Source organism: Phascolarctos cinereus, unplaced genomic scaffold, assembly GCF_003287225.1.
Source record: "Phascolarctos cinereus isolate Bilbo 61053 unplaced genomic scaffold, phaCin_HiC Scaffold_726;HRSCAF=1367, whole genome shotgun sequence".
NCBI lineage: Eukaryota > Metazoa > Chordata > Mammalia > Diprotodontia > Phascolarctidae > Phascolarctos > Phascolarctos cinereus.
Window position 1 is genome coordinate 403,562,453 of NW_027556098.1, and position 26,565 is coordinate 403,589,017.

The window sequence follows — 26,565 nt, forward strand, 5'->3', positions numbered from 1 at the left end:
CAGGAGCTCATATTCTGAGCTGACTAGATTGTATATGGTAAAGTTCCCCCCACCTCCAACTCTGACATTCCCTGTTCTAAGAGCCCTCCTAACTCTGACACTGTGTGTTCCAAAGGCTCTTCCTGTTCTGCAGTTCTGTGTTCTAAGGGCTCTCTCACCTCTGACATTCCCTGTTCTAAGGTTCCTAATTCCCAGCTTTGACTCTGTTCCAAGCTCCTTTCTAGCTCTAAATCTACTGTGATGGGCCCTCAGTCCACTCCCCTCAAGTCTTCCTCAACCCCCAGATTCTGTGGCATCATCACCACTAGCGAATTATCCATTCCACAGCAGATCAACTTTGTGTCTTCTCTGGTATCAACATTACCACCATTTCCCCACACCTGCCTATAGATCATTAGACCCCTCCCTAGTCCAAGGGTATAGAAACCATCTCTAATATCAGCCAGTGTAGAACACAATCAGAAAGGTCAAAAAGTAAAAAACCAATGCCAAACACCAAGGCATAAAACTCTCAATTGGAAATTCAACTAAGGTTGGCTTAGTAGCTGCTGCATGAAGAGGTGGGGGCTCTCTGCTAAGAATCATATTGGGCAAAACGAGCAAGGGGAAAGGGAGCCTGGGGTAGAATGTTTAATGGACTGCACTCTAAATCATTAAGAGCTGAGTTCAAATCCTGACTCAACCCGAGGCAAGTCCCTTAACCTTTTAACCTCTCAGTACCTCAGTTTCCTTCTCAGTTCAATGAGGGGTTTGGGCTCAATGACTGCTAAGGTCCCTTCTGACAAGTCCTCTACAACCCCTAAGACAATTTCAAATCCTAACTACTTGTAGAACCCAGGGCAAGTTCTGTGGGCCTCAATTTCCACATCTGTAAAATGGTATTGGGGGTGAGGGTTGAATTAGATTAGATTAAGATTAGATTAAGTCCCCTTCAAACTCCAAAGCTACACCCTGACTGTGTGACCTTGGAAAAACAGCTGTATCTCTAGTCCTTATCTGTGTCATCAGTTAAATGAGATGATCCCAGATCTCCTGTCAGGCTCTAAGTCTATAACCCCATCAGGTATTCATAAGCATGTTCATGAAATGCTATGGCTTAAACAAAAAATCCGCATTGGTTCATCACCTGGTCTTCCCATACTTAAAGAGGCTGCCTTGGATGGACAAATAGTCAATTGCCAGATCTGTTATTCTGACTTCAAGGTCAGCAAAACCTACAGCCTTTCAAGCTGGAAGGGATGGGCATTCAAAGCCCATCTCCACATTTTAGAGATGAGCCCCAGAGAGATGAAAAGACCATGAGGTCATAGAGCCATTGTGGAGCAGGAGCCCACTCAATTGGGGTTCTCAGACCACAGATCCACCCTTGTGTTCTGAAGTCAGAACTTCCAGCCAAAATCCATCTTCTTCAGGAATCCCATCCCAATCTGCCTTAACCCTAGTGGCATCCCTCTCTTGATTATCCCCAATTTATCCTGTATGTATTTCATCTGTATATAATCATTTACATGTGGTCTCCCCCTTTACAGTGTTTGGCACATAGTAGGTGCTTAATAAATGCTTCCCTCCTTTGGAGGAAGAGCTGAGTGGTGCCTGGTTGTCACATTTATGGTTATGTGCAGTGTCTGGCATACAGAAGGCTCTTAATAAATGTATATTGAATTGAGTAGCATTCTATCGGCAGACATCTTGAAGTTGTGCTTTACATCTTAACGGCCACGGAAGAAACCGAGAGTGCCTTCTGCAAGGGAACCACGGTTACTCAGAGTCCAAGGCAATTAGCTAAATTTAGCTAACGAGGTCACTCAGCTTTCCACGCAGAACACTATACCATTGTCATAATCTGTCAGCTATGCACATAGCACTTTATCGAGAGTAAATATTATGCTCCATACAGGAAAGGAAACGCAATCGGTAATTCAGGCAACAAGGAGAATAAAATCCACCTTTAATCACCCACAAATATTTACGCTCCCCCATGCCACAGATTGAGTTTCAGCACACAGTCTCCCAAATTACTGCCTCTGGGATGGAAACACTGGAGAAGGAGCATCCGATCCAATCCCCAGCTCCATCAATTACAGGCAATTCAGTCAGCCTCCTTCCACTGAGCTTCCCCTTCATTCCCCCTGGAGCACAACAGCTATTAACACACGCCCAGGGGTTCAGGAAATCCAGAGACAAGAGCCATATGAAATGCCTGGTCTATGTATGTAATCCAAGGATGGCTTCTCTCTCCGGCAAATCCAATGCTAAGAGAAGACGTTGCCGGATGACAGGACAGAAGAACTAAAATAAATACTTTGTAATTATAATAGTCTGGAAAGATGAGAATATGCACCACCCTCCTATCTTCAACACAGATGGAAGACAAGGGGTGTGCAAGGCTGCAGACACACTGAGACTTGGAAGATGTAGCTGCCCCTTTCTGCTGAACTGATTCCCCACCCCTACCCCTTCTTGATCTTTGTTGCAAGGGACGCTTTAAAGGCCTGCTAAGGAGAAATATGTCCAGAAACAAGGGCATGATAAAAACAAAAGCTATCAATAAAATGTTTAAAGGAGAGAAGACATTACTCGTGGTTCTCACTTGCTTTCTGATTTCTGGCAATATGGCACAGCATAAAGAATGTTAGACTTGGAGAGACCCAAGTTCAAATCCTACCTGGGATACCTGTGAGCTGGGAGACCTCAGGCAAGTCACTTAAGTGTCTGAGACAAATCTCCTCGTCTGTTTCATGGAGATGATGAACAACTCGCCACACTGGTGTGGTGTTGCAAAGTGTGCAGAGCGCGTTCCCCACAGCAATCTGGTGAAGTAGAGGGGATATGACTGCCCCCATTTTACAGATGAGAAAACTGAGGGTCCTGAGAAGCAAGCGGGCCTGCCTAGGGGTCACCCAGCTAGGAAGCGTTAGGAAGGCAGAAGGGTACAATGCCAAGGGCACTGGCAGATAATCAGTGGCACTGTTTAGGGACACCAGACCCAGAAGCAACAGAATCATGGCGTTCAATAAATCCAACGACTCAAAAGAATAGCATGAGGTCTGTCTATCAGGGAGCAGGTGGCATGGCCAACTGATGGAGTGCTGGGAGACTAAAATTCACAACCTACCTCAGACACATCTGGGGTAGCTGTGTGACACTGGACAAATCTTAACTCCTCTGGTCCTCAGTTTCTTTTCTTCCTTTCTTTTTTTGGTGAGGCAATTATGGTTAAGTGACTTACCTAGGGTCACACGGCTAGCTAAGTGTCAAGTGTCTGAGCTTGGAGTTGAACTCAGGTCCTCCTGACTCCAAGGCCAGAGCTCTATCCACTGCACCACCTGATTGCACCTCCCTCAGTTTCTTCATCTGTGAAATGACTTCTAAGGCCCCCTCTCTAGCTCTAAATCTCCATTAATCCTGTTTGACAAAGACAGCTGGGAAAACTGGAAAGCAAGCTGGCAGCAATTGGGTTTAGACTAATATCTTACACCATATAAGATAGCTGTTTACAACTATGGAGCAAGGAAGAGTCCTTGACCAAAGAAGGCACAGAGAGGATCACGGGGATAAAATGGGTAGTTTTGATTACATGAAACTGACAAGCCTTTATACAAACCAAACGCAGTTTGAACCTGAAGAAAAAGACTGACCTTTCCATAGCGCCCAGCAGCTTCCCGGCTAACGGCACCTGAGAGTTACACAGCCATCCAATCCTCTGGCATCTGCCTGAAGAGGCAGGATGGAAGTATTTCTAACACCTCTGATGCACCAGCTAAGGCTTCAGGAGGCAGGTGTGAACGGGTGTTCAATGACGGCTACAATCTATTTCTTAATCAATCTCAAGGCCTTTGAGAGAGCCAGCAATTCAGTGCAACAATTACTTATCTGGTATCTACACTGCTAACTTTCTCTACAAAAGGAAACATGGCTGTTGATCTTGAAGGGGCTTATGGTCCAATGAGCCCTTCTGGACAAAGCACAAACACATGAGACAGGTAGGGAACTATCATTGAGTAAAACCCAGATAGGTCCTTAGGGTAGTAGACTCAGAGACCGAAAGACCTGGGTTCAAATGCTGCCTCAGATGTTAGCTGTGTGACCCTGGATTAGTAATTTAACCTCTTCAGACCTCAATTTATTCATCTGTAAAATGGCAACATCAGACCTGACAGCCTTTAAAGGGTCCTTCCAGTTCTAAATATATAATCCTATGATCTGATAATTTGGTTTAATCTTCAAGAGACCGAGCCCCAGAGAAGAGAAAGAGGATTTTTTTTGCTGAAGCTCATAAAGGTAATCAGTAATTAAATTGGAGAAAGCCAAGATACACAGTACCTCCACATCCTTCCACATAATTTTCGGAAACCCTCTGCAATTTGGTTTCTGGCTCAGTATTCAACAGAAACTACTCTTTCCAAAATTACCAATGATGTCTTAATGATCAAATCCAATGCTTCTTCTCAATCCTCACCCTTGTTGACTTCCCTCCAGCACTGGCCCTCTTGGTCCTCCTACCTGTCCTTACAGATGCTTCTCAGTCTCCTTTACCTGACCTTCACCCACGGCATGCCCCCTAAGCAGGGCCATTACTCAAGGCTCTGTCCTGGGCATCTTCTCCCTCTGGACTCTCTCACTTGGTGACCTCATAAGCTCCCATAATTCAAATGTCATTTGTATGCAGATGATTCCTCTAGCTATATATCTAGCCCTAACCTGTCTCCTGACCTCCAGCCCTTCTGAACAGTTAAAAATGAATTTCCCATAGACATCGTTAACTCAATAAATCGAAAACAGAAGTCATTAACTTTCCACAGGTTCGTTCTGGATTTCTTTAAGTTCTCCATACCTGTTCCTTTTCTCCCTTCTGGCTTTCTTCCCTCATTAGATTATAAGCTCCTTGAGGGCACGGACTGACTTTCTATTGCATATTCATATCCCAGTGCTTAGCATAGTGCCTGTAGGTCTCTAATAAATGTTTATTGACTATCATTGACCACTTCCCACCACACTCTCCCCTCTTTTGAACTTTCCTACTGAAAATTCCTATTCAGGGAAGGTAGAGAAGGGGATACACATTTATTAAGCTCCAATATGTGCCAAGCACTGAGTTAAGTGCTTTACAAATATCTCATTTGATCCTCACAACAACCCTGGGAGGAAATAGCTACAGTTTCTCCACTCTACAGTCAAGTAAACGGAGGCACAAAGAGGTGAAACGACTTGTCCAGTCATTCGGTCACGTCCAATTTTTCATGACCCCATGGTCCATAGCACACCAATACTGTCTGTGGGGTTTTCTTGGCAAAGACACTAGAACGGTTTGCAATTTCCTTCTCCACTGGATTAAGGCAAACAGAGCTTAAGTGACTTGCCCAGGATCTCACAGCTAATAAAGTGTCTGATGTTGGATTTGAACTAAGGTCTTCCTGACTCTAGGTCCAGAGCTCTGTGTACTATGGCGCCACCTGGCTGCCAGGCACCCAGGTTTGCAACCTCCAAGTCATCCCTTACACCACATGTCCCATCAGTTGACAAATCTTGTCATCTCCAGCTCTGCATCTCTCACCTATGTCCCCTTTTCTCCACTCACCTACCCATTTGCTATTCTCTTATCAATCTGCAGCTCCCTTTCAAGCCTCTGCACTCTGGCTAAACTGGTCTACCTGCATGTTTTTGAAGCTGGTGTTCCATCTCCCATCTACACGCTTTTGTACACTCCATCCTCCATGCCTGGAATGCCTTCCCTGTATACCTCCACCTCTTGGAATCCTTGGCCTTCTTTTGGATCACAAAATCATAGATGTTAAGCCCATTAGGTCCCTAAGTAACCTCCTATGGGAAGCTTTTCCCACTTCCCCCAATGGTTGGCTGGCTTTCCTCCTCCAAAGGCTGTCGTCTAATCTCTGTGTTTGTGCTATGTCCTCCTGCAGAATTTAAGATTCTAGAGGAAAAGAACTATTTCTTCATTTGTCTTTGAATCCCTATTACCTAACACAGTTCTTGGCACATAATAAGCACTTAATGAGACAGATGGGCTTGGAGATAGGAAGACCTAAGTTGAAATCCAGCCTCAGACACTTACTACCGGTGGGACACTGGGCAAGTCAACCTCTGTCTGCCTCAGTTTCCTTATCTGTAAATGGGGATAATAACAGCACCCCCACCTCCCAGGGTTGTTGCAAGTCTCAAATGTGATAATATTTGTAAAGTACTTAGCAAACTTTAAAGCATTATATAAATGCTGGTTGTTGTTATTATCTGCTTGGTAAATGATGAGAACTCCCTACTTTTTTTTGTCTTCATATCCTTAGTTCCTGACACAAAGATATTTAATAAATACCTGTTAAATGTTTTAATTGATTTGAAGCCTCTAGATTTCTATCCCAGTTTTATGCACACAATAGGTATTTAATAAATGTTGTCTGAACTGAAAAAAATGGGGATAATACTAGGGGTAATGTGGATTTGGCAGCTAGGGGGTGCAGCGCATAGAACACTGGGCTTGGAGTCAGGAAGACTCATAGTTCAAATCTGGCCTTACTAGCTGTGTGATCCTGGGCAAGTCACTTGACCCTGTTTCCTCAGTTTCCTCATCTGTAAAATGAACTGGAGAAGGAAATGGCAAAGCCACTCCTATATCTTTGCCAAGAAAATCCCATATGGGGTCAAGAAGAAAACAACTGAACAATAAGAATCTGGATTTGTCATCAGAGAACCTGGGTTCAAATTTGTGACATATTTACCTATGCCATCCCTGGACAAATCATCTCATCTCACCAGGCTTCAGTTTCTTCATCTGCAAAATGAAGGTGGTAGCACTAAAGGCCCTGCCAGCTATAAATCAGTTATTCTACTCGGACTCCTAGCTCCAAGGACAGTCACGAGCCTTTTGTAAATAGTAAAGCACTAGTCATTATTACAAATGCCATTAAAATGGGGGTGGATCTAATGATCCACCTTCCAGCCTGGACTCCAAAGGCAGAAAAGCACTCTCAAAACATCCTAGCACCTCGTATGCATCCAGCGGCAAAACACCCCAAACTTATATCCCATCTTGGCAGTGGTTTCTGGGATTATTGTAAATCCAACCCCAGTGATGGCTCCTAGAATGGCTCAGCCCTAGGAAGCTGGCATCAATCCCCAGAAAATGAGGCTGTCTTGTCTGCTCAATGGACCCTAGCAACTCCTCTAATGTGCACGTGGGCATGGACACACATGCATGCACACATACGCTCTTCAAGTAACCCGAGCTGCACCCAGGGGGCTCAGGTGCTGACAGAGCAGCTAATGACCTATCCAGGAGAAAGGTCGGCCCACCACAATTGGCAAAAGGGGAAAAAATATCTGCGAGCAGCAGAGCATTACTCAAGCCCATGCAGACAAGAGGAGATAAAAACAGATCTGTCTGGGTGCTCTTTTCCCCAGGAGTAAATGACTTTGTCCACAGCCCCCTCCTACACATGGCTACCACTGAGAGGGGTGCCCAGTTACCCCTGGACTCCTCTGAAAAGACTTTTCATCTGAGTGATGGCAAAGGATTGGAGGGTGGAGGAGAAGAAATTGGCAAACAATTTATGTGCTGGCTCTACTATTATTATTATTACTGATTATTAAGACAGCAAAAGGGTCAGGGTATGAGACAAAATGGTGACTAACCATGCACGGATCACCTTTCTGAAACAAACACAAAATCCCAACCCTTTAATACCCCTTCAGGACGTGGGGATTTTTAAAAAAATTCTTTTCAACTATAATTTCACTGGTAGATAATAGGAAGCTCCCAATGAGGAAGCTTCCTTGCTTGATAAAAGTCATCACCTTCTCCGCCATTTACAACCACAGAGAGCTGCCTAGCTCCCTACGAGAGTGACTTGTTCAAGGTCACACTGCCAGTATCCAACAGACGTGGAACTCAGAACTAGACTAGACTTAGACCTTTCCTACTTTCAAGGCCAGCTCTCCTATCTACAAAGTCATACTGCCTCTTTAAATTTAAAGCCCTATACAAATACAAGTTATTTCTCGACTATGTTATTATTGAGACAGGGAAATAAGGTCCGTATACAAGCTAATAAGCTAATAAGCAAGAGCTGTAGGAGGAGAGACAGTGCCAGGCAAGCTCACAAGGGGGCGCACCAGTCTCCTACAATTTCCTATAGACACATCTCTCCAGTGCCTGCCCCTTGTCTATTTCACACAAACGGATATTAATCAAATCTGGGAAGGGCAGAATCACAGAACCTCAAACGTCATCTGGTCCAACTCAATGCCTCCTCTCCCATAATGTCCCTGACAGCTGAGAATCCAGCATCTGCCTGAAGACTTCTAGTGAAAGGAAACTCACTCCCTTCCAATGCTGTCTAATGGTGGAAGGCACACAGGGGCAGAGAGAGGAGTCTAAAACAATAGTTTGTAGTCAGAGGACCTGAGTTCAAATTTTGCCTCTGATGCTTGTTATTTGAGGGAGCTTAGGCAAATCTCAACCCCCTGGGCCTCGGTTTCCCCATTTGTAGTGAGGAAATGGCTTCAAAGGTCCCTTCCGGGTCAAGTTCTATGATTCTACAATGCCAGAGTAATTAATAATTTCTGTTAGAATGGCTGTGAGTCATGGAAACCAAATCATCCTCAAGGAAGTTAAGTTTTGGGGCAGCTAGGTGGTACAATGGATAGAGCACTGGCCCTGAAATCAGGAGGACCTGAGTTCAAATCCAGCCTCAGACCAAACACATAATACTTACTAGCTGTGTGACCCTGGGCAAGTCACTTAACCCCAATTGCCTAAAAGCAAAAAATTTTTTAAAAAATTAAAAATTTTTTTAAAAAAAGGAAGCTAGTTTTAAGTCACTCAAAGGGTAATGGAAAGACCCTGAGTGACTATGAGCAGGCTGCCACACATTACCAACCAATAATTATCCAAGTGGTGATGTCAGCCTGGCAAAGAAGAAAGCCCTTCTCCTAGGGCTGGGGCAGGAAGAGTAAGAGAGAGATAGCTAAAGGACAGGATACTAAAGAGGAAAGGACAAGGAGCCTGGAGTCAGAGGACCTGAGGTACAGTCACTTCCAGGTCATCTGGAGCATTCTCTGGGCCTCCTCATATGGACCATTTGTGCTTGACCTTCCGAGCCAGTGTTAGTCTGATCAGCTACAGTCTGACACACTGTACCTTGACCCTAGTTAGTACTGTCATTTTGATCTTCAAACAAGAAGAACAACCAAAATGAGGGAGATTAGACTCAATAACTTCTAAAGGCTATGGTCCTAAGACAGCCTACAGGCTCCACTGGTATCCAAACATTACACGTCAAATCATCATGATGGTGTTAGATTTGGTATGTGACACCCAAAGTGCTTTAGTCCTCCTGGGACTCAGAACTCCCAGGCTGAAGCACTCCATCAACCTCAACCTGCCCTAGTAGCAGGGATGATAGGTTATGTACCAGCACACCCACCTTCGTGGCTCTTTCCATAACACCACACCTGCCTCTCAATTAGATAGCAAAATCATTAAAATTTATTTTTCATTTTCTAAGTTCACAGTTCCTACTTTGCAGGGTTGTTGTAAGGATCATAACCGCACTTGTAAAGTACTTAACACAGTGCCTGGCACATAGTAGGTGCCTAACAAATGCTTGTTTCCTTTCTTCTTTCCACGGTGCTTGATGTGGAGTCAGAAGACCATAGGTTCAAATCCTGGCTCTACTATTTACAATCTGTGTGATTCTGGACAAGTCACCTAACTAACCTCTGTTCACCTCAGTTTGTTTACCTGTCAAAAAAATGGGTCCAACTCAAATGATCTCTAGACAGTTTGTTGAACTTAAAAAGTCAAGAAAACCAAGTTTGAATCTTGCCTCAGTCATTTCTTAGCTGTGTGACCTTTGCCAAGCCCAGTTTCATCTCTAAAATAGGAATAACAACAGCACCCACCTTTCAGAGTTGTTGTGTGAATCAAATGAAGCGCAGATGTAAAGTGCTTTGCAAACCTTAATGCACCATAGAAATGCTAGCTGTTATTATTAATATCCTAACTACATCACCAAGAAGACACTCTGTGCTTGCAAATCCAAGGTAGGACGGAAATCACTGTCTTTCCAAGAAAACCCAGAACCAGAGGCCCACAGAATGTTGAATGTTAGAAAGCCTTCAGTGCCTAATCCAGACCATTCCCTCCCAAAATAATCCCCACCATAACAGCCCTGACAAGGAGTCATTCAGTCTCTGCTTGAAGACCCTCATCAAGGGGAATCTGCTCCCTCCCAAGGCAGAGCCCATTCTACTCTGGGGACGGTCTCTGAGTTCTAGGAAACTTGGCCTGCTGTCAAATCTCTGTGGCCCTATGTAGGGATCGAAGTGGGCTGGCAGAGTGAGTCTTTAGTTAACACGAAGAAAGAACAGGGGAGCCCCTTCTCCTTGGACTGGATCTTTTCATCACTTAACTCTTTCATACAGATGAATTGGAAGAGAACTCAGCAGCTATATGGCCCTCAGGGCAGTATGTTGCCCAGGCCTGTTTTACATCCTCTACATTTTTCGAAGGCTACCTGAAATCCTCTGTTGGAGAGGCCGGCAGGCTGTATGTTGTACAGGCCTGATTTGGGCTAACCCACTACTACCCACACACTTCATGATCTCCAGTGAGAGGGACCTTCCTAAAGGAACCCATTCTGATTTTGGACAGCTCTTATGGGACTCTTATGAGCTCTAGGGGACTTGGGGGGGGGGGGTAGATAGAGTGCTGAACCTATGGAGTCAGGAAGACCTGTGTTCAAATCTAGCCTCAGAAATTAACTACCTGTGTGACCCTGGGCAAATCACTTAACCTCCACTTGCTTCAGTTTCCTAATACATAAAATGAAGATAAAAATAGCAAGTACTTCTGAGGTGGCTGTGAGAACAAAAGGAGATTACATATTTAAAGCACTTTGTAAACCTTAAAGAGCTATATAATGACAATGAAATGATACAAAACATTTGTTAAATGTCTATTGTTATTGTTAAATGTGCCAGACCACTGGGCCCAGAGCCAGAAGACCTGAGCTCAAATCCAACCTCAGATACTCACAAGCTGTGTAACCCTGGACAAGTCACTTAATCTCTGTTGGCCTTGAAGGCAGCTAGGTAGCTCGGCACTAGGAGTACTAGGCCTGGAGTCAAATTCGGGCCTCAGACACTCACTAACTGTATGACCCTGGGCAAGTCACTTAACCCATTTGCTTTAATCCACTGGAGAAGGAAATGGCAAACCACTCCAGTATCTTTGACAAGAAAACCCCATAGGGGGCAGCTAGGTGGCGCAGTGGATAGAGCACCGGCCCTGAGGTCAGGAGGACCTGAGTTCAAATCCAGCCTCAGACCAAACACTTGACACTTACCAGCTGTGTGACCCCGGGCAAGTCACTTAACCCCAACTGCCTAAAAAAAAGAAAGAAATGAAAAGAAAACCCCACAGACAGCAATGGTGTGATATGGTCCATTGGGCCATGAAGAGTTGGATACAACTGAAACAACAAATGTGCCAGGCATTGTGCTAAGGGCTAGGCATACAAATAAGAAAAAGAAAGACGATGACAAAGCTGTTCCTTATGAATTAGTCTCTTCGAAACTTCCACACACTTCTAACTCTCCCCTTTGAGTCCAAGAAGAATAAATGCAATCCCTCTTCCCATGGCTTCATTTCAATGTCTCCCCCACCTTCTCCCACCTCAGCCTTCTCTTCTCTAGGCTGAATACCCGGATTTTTCAAATGTTCCTCACATGGAACATTTTGGCTGCCCAGGCTGGACTTGCTCTGGTTATCAATGTCTTTCTTAAAATACAGTGCCCAGAATTGAACGCAACAGTCTAGAGCTCCTTCAAAAGCCAGGTCATATCACTCAGGGCCCTTCATTTGAAGGGCCACCTAACAGGACCTTCACAAACACACTCGTTATTTTTGGTTTCATTTCATCTCATTCAGGCTAAAACCCTGAAGGTGTCATATCAGCAAAGGAAGTAACAAGACCCATGGGAAAGCGATTCAAAATAGGCTATCGATTTAAAAAAAAAAAAAGTCATCCCGCAGAGAAAACCACAGATGACGTGAAAGTCAGTTTTTCCTCCTAAAACCAAATCATGATGGTGACCTTTTGGCAAAGAGAATAATTTTTATGAAATTTTCTCTACTTTTACTGGAGAAACAAGGAATTCAACAGCATCTAGAAACCCAGAACCGGCAACACTGAGTAAAAGACTAGACTTGGAGGCAGGAAGACTTGAGTTCAAAACCCACTTCAGACACTTAGTAGCTGTCACCCCTGGGCAAATCCCATTAACCTCTTGAAGCCTGTTCCCTGACCTGTAAATGAGGCTGGACTAGATAAGTTCTAAAGTTCCCTCCAGCTCTAGAACTATGACCTCCTGAGCCTAAATCAGCGATCTTTTTTCAAGCCTGAAGGCCATGACTCTAACGAGGATCTAAGAATTAATCAAGGGTCTCACAAAGGTAAAAAGGGATTTAATGCAAGCTGTTTGGGTTTTTAGGAACACACCAGGTATGCTTAAAAAATATTTAATTTGTTCAATCAAATGTGTATGTGTATGCATGCATATCTACACACACATACACATATACCTATATATACACAGATATACCTATAAGCATATAGATACAGATATAGGTATATATAACTTCCTATATATATAAAATATATAGATATACACCTATATATATATGTATACATATATATATAATATAGATATATATATACACACACACACACACACACACACACACATATATATATAATATAGATATAGATAGATATACATGCACACATACACATATACAGAGAGGTATATATACTTATAGATATAGGCATACCTATATCTCTCTATCTATGTCAACACAGATATAAATACTTCTATGTTATTAGCACCGCCTTGGTGAGGTTCAAATGAGATAACGGATCCCAAGTTCTTTAACAAACTTTACCGTACCATAGAAATATCCGCTGCTGGTATTACTATTATTGTCGCTCTGGTTGCTGTGATTTATCTGTCTTTTCATCTTTTCAATGGTTCAAGAAGATTGCCCTGGGATAAGTCACTCACCTGATATTATTATTTTATATTTAATAGTCTACAAATTGATTAATAACATTAACAATAACATTTATATTATCATTTTCCATATCTCATTTGATCCTCACAGAAGCCCTGGGAGGTAGGTGCTCTTATTATCCCCATTTTAGAGATGAGGAAACTGGGGCTAAGAACCCCCCTTTCCAAGGTTACCCACAAAGTAATCATCTGAGGCAAGATTCAAACCCAAGTTTTCCTCTGAGTCCAAAAACCACCACTCTATCCACTGCGCCACCTGCCTATAATGAAGGTAGATAAGTTGAATGCTTATTGCAATTGAATTAAAATACTGAGAAGCTGACTCATTGAAAGCACCTTTGGGGAAATAAGAGAGCAGGTGTGGACCTTACCCTCTTCCCACACGGTGTTGATTTCTGGGCCTCCCTCTATGGGGCAAGATGGTGTAGAGAAACAGTGAGGAACCTGGCAAGCTGAACTTAACACTGGCAAGCCTGAGTCCAAATCCTAGCTCTGTGTGAGCCCTTTGCCTCTCTGGGCCTCAATTTCCCCATCTCTAACACAAGGGAGTCTTCTCTCAGAGGACCTCTGAAGCTACTTCTGGTCCTAACGTTCTGTGAGCTAACTTAATGGATTCAGAGAGAACAAAGCAGAACCAGGAAGCCAGCCACCATGACAGAAATGAAACTGAACCCCGGCCACTTCTAATGAACAGCCAAGATTGGTCCCAGGGAAAATATGAAAAACGGCACCACTCTCCCTTTTTTGCAGAGGTTGGGGGCTAGGTGTGTGGTTGGTTTTTTGCTTAATACTGCTGATCTGCTTTTCTCTCCTTTTTAAAATCCTTATTAGAAAGAATGACTTATAGGGGAGGGATATATGTGAAGATAACAGCAATAAAATACCTAAAGATTATCAGTTAAAATTTAATAGAAATTTAAAAAGAAAATGCACCTTCTTCTTTTGTGGAGGGGAGGGAGGGCTACAGGTGTAGAATAATGCAGATGCTGCTAGGTGGGGTTGGTCTTGGCCGGCTTTACTAAACTTGTTATATATCAATATCTTTGTCACAAGGGAAGGCTCACTGGTGAGAAGAGGAAGAGATGTATATGGGGAAATAATATAAAAATGAACGCCATCAATGAAACTTTTTTTTTAAATTCACAGAGACAAGGACTCTTAAGTACAGAAAAAGTACAGGGAAAAGGAAGAACCCCAGCATGTGACCGCTTGCAAGAAGACACTCAAGTTTGTCCTTCAAAGTTTGCAAAGAATGTGCCTTACATAACCAACCTTATTATTCTAAGTGAGTCTATAATAGGGCACACCACTCTGACAGCAGTGTAGGAAAGAGAATTTAAAAACAAGAAGAAAAAAATAAAACCTTTGGTGTCGCAATCCTGGTGCCTGTTACTATTACAGATACAAGCTACTGGTCCTCCATTTGGCTGTCCAATTTGGTATGATGACCAAGTCTGCTTGTTCAGTCTGAAAAGACTATGATGACCCACAAAGAGTAAAACTAACAAGGGTGGACATTCTGGAGGAGATTAAAGGAGTAGGGGGGAAGTGGAGGCTATATCCGGGGCTTTAGCCACACAAAGAACTTCCAGTGTGCAAAGTGCCTCCACCAATGCTAATGGACAGCTCTTCTACAATTAATGGGTTTAGAGAGTTGTCCAGGAGCATCGAAGGGTTAACTCACAGAACCAGTATAAGGTCAAGGCAGATTTGGACCCAGGTATCTGTCCCCAAGTCTGGTCCTACTATTCACAACAACACAACAAAACTTAGAAATCTGCTTGCTTCTTCTCTCATCTCTCACTGGCCAGGGTGAAGAAACAGAAGGGTGTCTCAAGCAGTTCCAGAGGAAAAGGAAAAGACTCCACCCTTGATGAAAGAAGAAGAAAAGTCTGCTTCCCAGTCCCAGGAGCAACTCTGCCGGGATGCAGAAGCTTCACCAGAGAGCAGGGTCACATAATCACATGCTTATTTCTCCTGTCTGGGAAATCCTAAATTAAAGGGTTGGTGCTATTGAGACATTCCCTGTACCAGGACTTAACGGCACTATTGAAATCAAGGCAGTACAGTCTGAAAGGAATACAAGGCAGACGGAAACAAAGGAATCTTTGGTTTCACCACGGTTTAGCCACAGATTGCATAAGGGCTCAGAGAACCAAGGGGAGTCAGAAACCTACTTCTTCAGGATCTAGAATCTCAAGGTTCAAAGGGTTCTCAGAGGCCACCTCAGCCAACCCATCCCTGGATATGATACCCCTCTATAGCATGAAAGGATATAGTGGGGAAAGAAGGTGATGCAAGACAAAATACAGGGGGTGGAATTTATGTAGCACAAAAATGAAAAACAAAGAAATCATCCCATCCTAAGACCCCTCACAAACAGTCATCTAGCTCCTACTAGAGAACCTCCAGGGAGGGGCATCTCTCCCCCTCTCCAATCCCTCCTCAAACAACTGCCCCCCAATTAATACTCCACACATCCTTCCCCTCTTCAAGAAGCTTTAATTTTGTCCTATTATCTCTAGGATAAAATGGACACCTCTGTTTGGCACTTAAAGTCCTTTGCAGTGCCTATTAAGTAAGGTTACTGGCACATAGTAAGTGCTTAATAAATGCACGTTGATTGACTGATTCACACTCTGTTTCTAGCCTCCCTTTGTGCAGGCTCACGGCACTCCCCATCTTGTGTACTCTTTCAGCCAACTGGACTGCTTGCTGTTTTTTCAAACACTATATTCTATGTCCCACCTCCATACTTCTGCAAATCCCAAGAATATATTCCCCCTCACCTTCCTGTCTTAAAATCCCTAACTCCCTTTGATACTCAATTTAACCTCACTGCTTAGCCAAGGCCTTTCCAGACATCCCCAAGTTCTTAGCCTACCTTCACCCCTCCCTGATTACTTTTTTTTGGAGACAACTGGGGTTAAGTGACTTGCCCAGGGTCACACAGCTAGTGTCTAAGGCTGGAACTCAGGTCCCCCTGATTCCAGGGCTGGTGCTCTATCCACTGTGATTACTTTCTATTTTCTTAACTGTGTCTATGTTTCTCCCTACTCCCCATATCAGAAGAATGTAAGCAAAAAAAAAAAAAACAGCATCTTTTTTGGTAGTTGCTTTTGCCTTTGTTATAATCAGTGCCTACCTAAAACAGGCCAGGTTCCTGGCACACAGCTGGTACATAATGAATGCTTTCATGAATGAATTGATTAGTAGAAAATTTTCCCCAAAAAATTCTGTAACTTGTGCCCTGTATTTACTCTCTGGGGATGAAGAACATGTCAGGCATTGGGCACAACCGATAATGTGATAAATGGAGAGAAGAGCCGTTTGGCTGAACCACAGGGCTCAGGAAGGAGAACGATATACAGCTGCTGGCAAGACAGGTTGCAAAAAACAACTTACATTTTATGTTACAGGCAATAGGACGCCCCTGGCCCTTCCTAAGCGAAAGATACGAGGTCCGACTTACAGTTTAAAAGGGAAAGAAATTTTAAAAATGGATTAAAAATTATATAAACATCTGCATGACCACTTGGTTGTACACCTGGAGGGAATGGCGAGATGTACGTGGTGGATTTGCAGTTTCGTGTGCAATCATCTTTTTTATTACACTGCATTTGTGAATGCTTATTTTGTCCCATGAATTGAAAATAAAATAAATTTAAAAAAAAAGAAAATCATTCTATCACTTGTGTGGAGGATAGATTAGAGGAGAGAGAGTCTTGAGGCAAGGCCAGCAATTAGGGATCACAAGAGAGACACTATAGAAGCAGAAATGGCAAGATATGGCATCCACTAAATGAATTGGGAGCATTTAGCCTGTTAAACCTAGGGCAGAGAATACGTTGGGGGACAGGAGAGCAGTCTTCAAGTATCTGAAGGGCTATCGTATGGCAGAGAGATTAATTGTGTTATGCTTGGCCCCTGGGGGTAGAATTAGGAGCGATGGGTAGAAACCGAAAAGAGAGAGATTGGGGCTGGATATCATGGGGAAAATTCCCTGAAATGAGTTTAGGAGGTCATGGGTCCTCTCTCACTAAGAATCTTCAAGAGTCCCAAGGATCTTGCTAGGCCTTGGGCTATTTTAATATTTGTGTAAATAAAGACAAGTCGACCAAATCTGCAGATGACTCCAAACTAGTAAGGATAGTTAACAGGCTGGATAATGGGATCCACCAAGGTCTCAAAAGGCTTTTAAACTGCTAGGCTCAATTTAATAAGGTAAAATTCAAAAGGTTGAGTTAAAAATAATCAGCTTCACAAGTACAAGATGGGGGAGGCGTGGCCAGACAGCAGTTGGTCTTTTTCAGACCTGGAGGTTTTTGTGAGCTTCATGTTCAAAACGAGTCAAGAGTGTGATGTAGCAGCTAAAGAAGCAGATGTGAACTTCGGTCCAGTAAGAGCCCAGGCCTGGGAACCCAACAATTCCACCATTCCTCTTTGGCCTTCATCAGACTCCATCCATCTCCAGTACATTGTTCAGTTCTGGACTCCCACAGTTCAGGCAGGACCCTGGACAGCAACCACAGCGGCTGTCTGTCCTTAGTTCTCAAAGGAGACCATGACGCCAGGGAGGTGATGCCATGATATGCAAGTGAATTGGATTTAAGTTAAGGGAGGGCTGTGCGAAGTCACCTGCCTCACTTTCACCTCTGCAGCCATGTGGGTCCAGTGGCCAGATATAGATCAAGATAATTGGAGGTGACCCAGGATGCAATAGGGAACCTTGGCCTTTTCAAGCTAAGGTCTTTAATAAGTCTCAGTTTGACTGAGGCAATGCCTATTCAGTGATTACAGCTTAATAAGAAATGAGGTAAAGAATGGCCTCTTAAAAAAAATAGATCTTGGAAGAGAAGACCCTTAGGGTTTCTGGCCAAAACAGAAACAATTGCTATTAACATTTATTCTGAGCCAATCATGACCCAAACAATGACCAAGGAGGGCTTGGCCTGGGACCTATTATTGGCCAATTAATGAGAGCTAGAGTGATTTGGGGTGAAGGCTGGTCTTAAGAGAGAAAAGACAACCACAGAATAGCCTACCAGAAGAGGACCTAATGATGATCCAGTCCAACCAATACATGAACAAAAATACCCTCTGGATGAGGGGTCCTTAACTTTTTTGAGTCATGGACTCCTCTGGTGGTGTGGTAGAAGCTCTGGATCCCTTCTCAGAAAAATGTCTTAAAATGCATAAAACAAAATACACACGAATACAAAGACAGCCAACCACAGTACAACTCAAAGTATTTTTTTAAAAAATATGAACGTTTTTAAAAAGTTCATACACCCTAGGAAAAGAATTCCTGCTCTAGATCATCTCAATAAGTGGCCATCTATAATTTGCTTAAAGGCATCCATTCAATGATGAGAAACTCACTACCAGCTGGAATCTCCCATTCTCCTTTTGGACAGCTCTAATGTTGATAATGCGTTCAGAACAATCCTGGGAGGTAGGTGCTATTAATATTCCCATTTTAGAGTTGAGGAAACTGAGGCAGACAGAAGTCAAGTGACTACTTCGATATCAAAGTTAATAAGGCTGGATTTGAACTCAGGATTTCCTGTCTCTGGATCCAGCACTCTATATACTTCACCACCTAGAAGTGGCTCATATTTATATCATGCTGTAATATTTGCAAAGCATTACATATTACCTTCCCCCACCCCACCCCCAGCCACTTTGAGGAAGACCCAAAGATAATGATTCTAGAATTGGGCAAAAAGAAATAGAGCATCTAGACCGAAGCCCTCATTTTACAGATGAAGAGACTCCCAAGGGTTAGGGAGAGGAAGTGCCCTGCCACTTCACAACAGATTATAAGCACCAGAAGTAGAATTTGAATCCTCTAGCTGGGTGACCCTGGGCAAGTCACTTCACCTCATTTGCCTCAGTTTCCTCATCTATAAAATGAGCTGGAGAAGGAAATGGCAAAGCACTCCAGCCAAGAAAACCCTACACTGGGTCACAGAGTTGGACACAACTGAAATGACTGAACAAAAAAATCTCTGACTCCAAAACTTCTTTCCACAACACTGCACACCCAATGCAAAGAAGAGGAAATCAAGACTGAGTCTGGTAAAGTAATTGGTCCAGGGGCACAGTGCCAGGAGGATCCGAGGTGGGATTTGAATCCAGGTCTTCCTGGCAATGAAGTTCCTTTCAACTGTAAGATTCCGTGAAAAATATCTTAACTACTAAGAGGGTTTTTAAAAGAGAAGGGGGGAGGGGGGGACTCAAAACTGAGTGTGTGCTTCCTTAAACCAGAATCGTCAGAACGTCAAAGAAAAAGGTCTGCTCTGGTCCACGTCAGAACCTGTCCTGGGCACACACAATCTCTCCCTTTAAAAGCCTACTAACAAAGCCAGCAGATTTTTGTGCAGCCACCAAGCCATTCTTCACAGCAGCAGAATCATGTGGCCATTTGCATGTTCCCTGCACAAATGCCTGCTGTGTGCACAAAGGTCCCACTCCAGCTTCCCAGGATCTAACATTCACCCAGCCCGGGATGTCTAGACCCTCAAGCCAAGGGTGAGCCAACGCAGGCCTGTCTAACAGTGTCTTAGGGGAGGTAGGACAAGCTCTGATATTCCTCCTGCCCTGGTTTTAAAGGCACATATGGCAAGATTCTAAGCAAAGATTCTGTGCTCTGAGGAAAGAACCTGGCACCAACCCAAAGAACACAAGGTTGGCCACACAGACCTCTACACAAACACACGCCATCGCCCTACACAGCCTCTGCAAATGAGCTATCCACAGACCCTGCAGTGAGTCCACCCTGTTTACCCATCCCTGTCTTTACTGATCCCCCTTCCTTAGGCTCCCTATGTGAGCAGCTTCAAGAGAAAACAACATCCTATTGGCAACAAACCAGCCCGGCAGCCTACCACAGCCTAGTGGAACCAGGGAGAAAAAGAAAAAAGAATGTGAAAAACCGAATGTTGCATCTCTGCTTTTTAAACCTTCTTCCCAGAGAATGGAAGTTCCCTGAAGGCAAGGGACTGGGTTTTCTTTGGCCCCATGTTGTTTTTTCATCTCTAACATCTAGCACAGTGCCTGATGCTAGAAAGAGGGATAGGTTGTAATTTCACTGCTCTAGGGCTGAACTCCTAGGTAAAAGAAACTCTTTCTGCCAATGTGGGTCGGCACTTCCTCTCCACCTTATACTCCTAAAGAGGCCCTCAAAATGCCCAAATTTTCATGTTAACTTGCATTCTCAGATTTCAACCAACCAGTCAATCAAAGCATAGAAGAAGCCCCTACTATGGCCATGCACTCACTCTAGTAGGTGCTGGAGAATATAGTCAGAAATAATGCATATGAAGATTTGAGAGAAACACAGGAAGACTTCCATGAACTGATGCAGGATGAGGGAGAGCAGCCTTCACAACGAATGGGTGCCACAACACAAGGCAAAGAACTCAGGGTCAGCGTAATGACTAGCCTTGAGTCCAGAAGACTGGGGAAGGGGAAGAGGAAAGGAGATAAGCATCGATATAGCATCACCAAGCACTTTACAAACTCCTTCCTCTTGGGGGTGAAATGAAGTCAGTTTTGTTTAACTATAATCTTTGGTTGTTCCAAGGTAGAGAGTGTGGGAGTACGTGGGATAGGACAAGGGGAAGGAGGAGAGAGAAATTACAGCACTGGAAAATTAAAAACATGGGCCAACACACACCCTTCCAACATAAAACTACCATGGGGCACAGTACACAAGAAAGGCTTTGGCAAATCAGACAATGTGGGCACTATGAAAGGCAAGCAATGGCACATCTGGGAGATGGCAAGGAATGTGCCAGCAGATTGGACTCCATGACCTCAAGTCCCTTCCACAGATTCTGTGAAAGGAAGGAACAAGGTTCTAATCCCAGCTGTTATTTTCTACCACTATGATTTTGGCAATTTACCTGACCCCTCTGACCCTCAGTTTCCTCTTCTATAAAAAGAAAAAGTTGGGCTAGATCTAAGGTTCATATGATTTCTGTCATGGATTCCATTGGTAGCCTGGGGAAGCCTGGGGACCCTTTCTCAAAGTAATGCATTAAATATATAAAGTATATAGGATTAGGAAGAAAAATAATTTTGCAGTTATCAAAAAAAATTTTTTTTGAAAGTTCATGGACCCCAGAGCCACTGTTTTAAAAGGGTGAATGGAAAAAAAGGGAATGAATGAAAGAAAAAGCATTTGTTTAGCACTGTGCTTAACATAGGTGATGCAAGGTAATACTTGCCCTGGAAAAATTTATACTCTAATAGGGAGAGACAATAAATATAAACAAATGGCAGCCAGGGAAGAGAGCTTTGGTCTGGATGGACTGGACCCACTGGACAACACTTTTCCAGAGGCAATGGTAGTAAAAAATCTGATTACATTTCTCAGGTCGAAAAGGACCACAAAGGGAAGAACATGGCTGGGATGAAGAGGAGACTGCAGGTCCCAGAGTTCAGGGCTGAGTAGCTCAGCTCTTCCAGCGCATGACCTCTGGGGAGCCCATTTGAATGGTGACCCCTAGCACCCCTTCCCACTCTACATTTGAAATACAATGGTCTTTGGAGCCGGGTTTTTGCAGGGGAAAATACTGATCAGGAAGCATGATACAATGGGTAAAGTGCTGGATTTGAAGGCAAATGACCTTGGATTCAAATTCTCAAGTGTGACTACAGAACAACTGTTTAACTTGGGCCTCATCTACAAAATGAGGAGTTGGACTCTTATCAGGGCTTCTTAAACTTTTTCCACTCAGGATCCCTTCAACATTTCTCAGACTGTGGGTCTCGACTGAACTAATCATGCTTTACCAGATGGCCAACCACTAGGCTGCCTTCATCTCTAGAGATGATCCTCTGATTTTACCTCTACATCCTCTGCTTTTCTCCATGGGGGATTCCCATCATGGAAATGCTTTCCACCAATGGGGAACTTAAGATTCAAGGACAGTTGCCTGTGGCACTGAGAGATTAAGTGATTCATCTCTGGTCACAAAGTCCATTCAACAATTCATCTTAACGGTCACTTCTTGGTAAGCATGGTAAAGCCTATCATCCCAGCTACCCAAGAGGCTAAGAGACCTCCTGAGCTCAGGAGTCCTGGATACAATAGGTTAGAGTCTGTGCTAAGTTCAGTGTCAACATGGTAGTGGGGAGAGGGTGGGACGGCGGCGGCAAGCTAGCCTAAGCGGAGAATAGAACAGGTCAAAGCTCATGCACATAGCAATAGTGGCATTAAGGCCATGAGTATTCAGCCTGGGCAAGATAAGGAGATATCCAATCTTTAAATTTACTAAGCCCTACTATGTGCTAGGCACTGTCCTAGGTACTGAGGACAACAGAAATGAGGCAGGTCCTGCTCTCAAGAAGCCCACATTCTACCAGAACCCATACTGTCATGTCAGCCTGTATCTATCCAAGACAACCCAAATCGTCTTGACTCCAAGGCCAGCCCGCTGTTCACTGCCCTGCTGCCTCTCTTTGCCCAGTAAGTAAAAGTGTTTACAGACAGAAACAAACACAGCCATTTACAGTCTCTCGGGTTTTTGGCCGGCTGGTCATTCTCAGCTTGCCTGCTCATTTTTCCTTTCCTGTCCCTATGCTCTTGTCCATTTTTACCTACACTTGCCAAGAAAAGTAAGGACAAAATCTATATATTTTTAAAAGAACCTAGTCTGAGTTTCACTCCTTAAAAAGTTATCGTTGACATTGAAATGCAAACTAAACCCTATCTTTACTTCTTCCTGCTGGGGTCTAGTCAATGATTTTGAAACTTTCCATAAGCTAAGCCCATGTCAAGTGTTTCATAGATCCTGGAGGAGAGGATGACCTGGCTTGAGCTCATGTCTCTAAGTGATGATGCCCAGACCCCCCCAACTGCTGACCCCAGCTTCCTAAAACCTCCTGCATGTTTACCAGGCAGATGAATGGGGATTATTATCAAGCCCAGCACAAGCCCTCAGCATTTATTTACCATCAAACTAAGGCATTATAAGGGAAGAGTTTTACAAACTGTAGCATGAGCTAGCTAAGGGCTTGGGTATTCCCTCTACCAGGGCCCATCCTTAAAGGGTTCTCTCCACTATGCCATGCCACAAGGCTTTTCATAAATGTTTATAAAAGCAAAGGGATTGGGACTCTCTTTGAGATCCTTCCAACCTTGGTATTCTATGAGGCTATTATAGAAATTGGTTTTATTCCTCTAAGAAATATCTCCTTAGCTCAAAGACCAAGTGAAACCCAATGCTGGGCATTGGGTTTATTGTATTCAGATGATTTGAGGAGAGTCATTGCCAATGAACTTATTCACTTCCTCAGATGTACTCACAACTGTCTAGACTATATGAATGGGGAGTTTCTCTACAATAGGATTTGAAGAAAACATCATGCAAGCAAGTCTTAGTTAGAGCCAAGTCACCTCTAAATATATAAACAATTTGGCCTGCACCAACAATCAACCGATCAAACAGTAAGTATATATGATGGGCTTACTTCAAGGTACTAGGCTCTGCGGATTAAAAAAACAAAAACAACCCTAACAGCCCCCGACCTCAAGAAGCTTATGTTCTGCTGGCTTCTACTGCTTACGCTTGTTCCAACAATGTTCAGAACCTAAAGGCCTGGGAGGAGGAAAAGGTCTACCCCTTTTGTTCCCCCTGAGCCTAGCACACGATCAGACGCGTAACTGACACGCAAGAAATAGACAAAGACTTGGAACTCAGTTGTTGAGGTCCAGGAATACGCATCCTGGAAATTCTCAGTCTGGCCATAAAGCATCTGTCACTCCATGCTCTGAGTCTCACTGATCTCTAAAGAGCTCTTGAATCTGAGTGTCATCTCCAAGAAAGTCCAAATTCTCAACAAATGGAACAAGCTATTTGTCTTCAATTAGTTCAAACTCAACAGGAAAAGGAAAGGAGGCAAAAACTTTTTGACCTCCAAGCCCCAACTGGCAGAGTTGGAAGACTCCAACATGTTCACCACTATCCATATTCAATTTAACTGAACAAACATTTATTAAGCTCTCACTCCCATTATAATAACAATAATAATAGCTAACATTTATGTATCACCTACCACGACCTAGATATCTTGCTAAGTGCTTTACAATTATTTTATTTGATTCTCAGGACAACTCTGCAAAGGTCATACATAGGCTGATCTCAAAGCCAACGTGCCCCCACAGCTGATTGTTCTACTTAAAAGTAGAGTTGAGAAATGATAGAGATACGGCCCTTTCTGGTGCCTGATATTCATAACAGCTAGTATTTATAGAATTCTTTATAAATATTATCTAATCTGATCCTCACAGCAATGCTGTGAGGTAGGTGCTATTATTATCCCCATGTTAGAGTTGAGAAAACTGAGGCAAACAGAGATTAAGTGACTTGCCCAGGGTCACACAGCTGATAAGTGACAGAGGCTGGATTGGAATTCAGGTCTTCCTGATTCCAGGCCCAAAGCACTCCACCCACTGCACCACCTAATTACCTTCTAAATGCCAGGGACTGACAAAAACACAATAATTCCTATTCTCAGGCTGCTTACATTCAACACAGAAAGGTTTCTGTTTGATGCGGGAGATGGAAAACAATTAAATACAAGCTATTAAACATAAAATTAGATGAGTTTTAAACCTACTGACCCTTCCCACAGCATCCTGACAGTGTAAGGAACTTTACGCAGACTGATGAATAACCTTACAGGACATCCCAGATTTTCCATGATAATAATGATGATGGCAGCTGACATGTGCATTTACATACAAAATGCTTAAAAATTTTACATACATTATCTCACTTGATTCATACAACACTCCTAGGTACTATCATTATTGTTATTCCCATTTTCCAGATGAGGAAACTGAGGCTCAGAGAGAATGAAATGATTTGTTCAGTGTAATGGCTATATTACACAGATGAACAGAATCATCTAATCTCTCACCTGGATTTAGGAGACAACCCTGATGGAGACCTGGTCTGGGGCAGCTCCATGGAGTTCAGATAGACCTCAGCCAGGAGAGAACTCAGGAGATTGTCTCTACTGGCAGCTGCCTGATGTAGCTGAACTCACGTCCTAAATCAGTGAACCACAGGAAGGGGCCAAGGCAAGAAAACCACTGACTGAAGCCCTCAACGCTACACTGGAGAAGCCAGATTCAGGACTGGGCAGGGAACAAAAATCCACTTGGAATGTCCACATCCCAAGAGCTGAGCACCAAATACTGCAGGATCTTTCAGAGAAAGGGAAAATGAGTCCAGGACTGGACTACTCTGCCCCCTTGTTGTTTTGAAAACAGACACACGTTTTTCTTATTCCTTCTTTTTTTTCCCCAGTGAGAGATGCAGGAGGGATAAAAAATAATAATAATAATAATGAATGCTTGGTAAATTGAGAAAAAAAATTTAATTAAAAATAAATGAATTTAATGATCACACACACAAAAGCCAACACACAGACTACAAACACACATACATCTCTCATTTTCTCATCACTCAGTCTGGGGGGAGGGGACAGCACCCAAAACATTGACAGACTTTTCAAGCTGACAGGTCCATGAAGAGAACATGTGAAACAGAATTCCTGCCCTTGAGACCCAAGCCCTTCTTGTCCATCGGTACCTATATCTCCAGGGTTCCCATAAACACGAACTCCAAGCACGTGGGGGGCATGAAAAGACAGAGGCAAAGACTTGACAGACATTCTTGAGAAACCATGACACAGCTACTTGCTTCCTTCCTCCTCCTCCTCCTCCTCCTCGAAGAGCCCGGCCTCTCTGCACCCTGCCGCCCCCACCCTCGAAATTCAGTCCAGCCGACCAATAAACCCCAACCTTTCCTTCTCCTCTGAGGGTTCCCCAGCAAACCAATTCCCCAATGCAATCCAAGCTCTCTCTTCCAAGCCGCCTCTATGATCTCGCCCGTTCCTGCCTCCGCTGGGGGAGGGGACATGTTCACGTGCTTGGAATAACCTAATCACTGTTGCCAATATAGTACAAATGAAGGGAAAATCCTGCCCTCACGAGCGAGCACGGCATTTATAGGCCATATGATATACACCAAGCCCACCACAAGAGTTACTGGTGGATGTTTATTGTTATTTTATTACTCTGCATGATGGCTGACCCCCCCCAAAAAAAAAGAGATTGAAGATTGATTTCACAAGCATCTCCCCATCACACACACACACATACAACATTCTTGTCAAAACATCTCCTAAGACCGGGAACATCTTCCAGCCTAAAGACATAGATTCAGACAAGATAGGAGCTTCTGAAATCCAGAATGAAGAGTGAAATACCCAAGGGGGCTGGGGGAATAGCCCATTATCTTAAAACAACTTTAGCCAACGCAGTTCAGTGGGGGCTGCCAAGTGTCCATAAACAGCCCTGACCGAAAAGCCCTGTCAGGGAGGTGGGGGAGCCTCTGCAAAGGGAAACATTCCACAAATTCCAAGCCCCTTCCCGGTAAGGCCGTGGAATACTACCAG

The 26,565-nt window shown here is 43.7% G+C and overlaps 1 protein-coding gene across 3 annotated transcripts in view; it reads right to left on the bottom strand.

Moving 5' to 3' along the window:
• Window positions 1-26,565, bottom strand: part of PRKCZ (protein kinase C zeta) — a 234,859-nt gene that overhangs the window by 159,945 nt on the left and 48,349 nt on the right. The window lies entirely within an intron of this gene.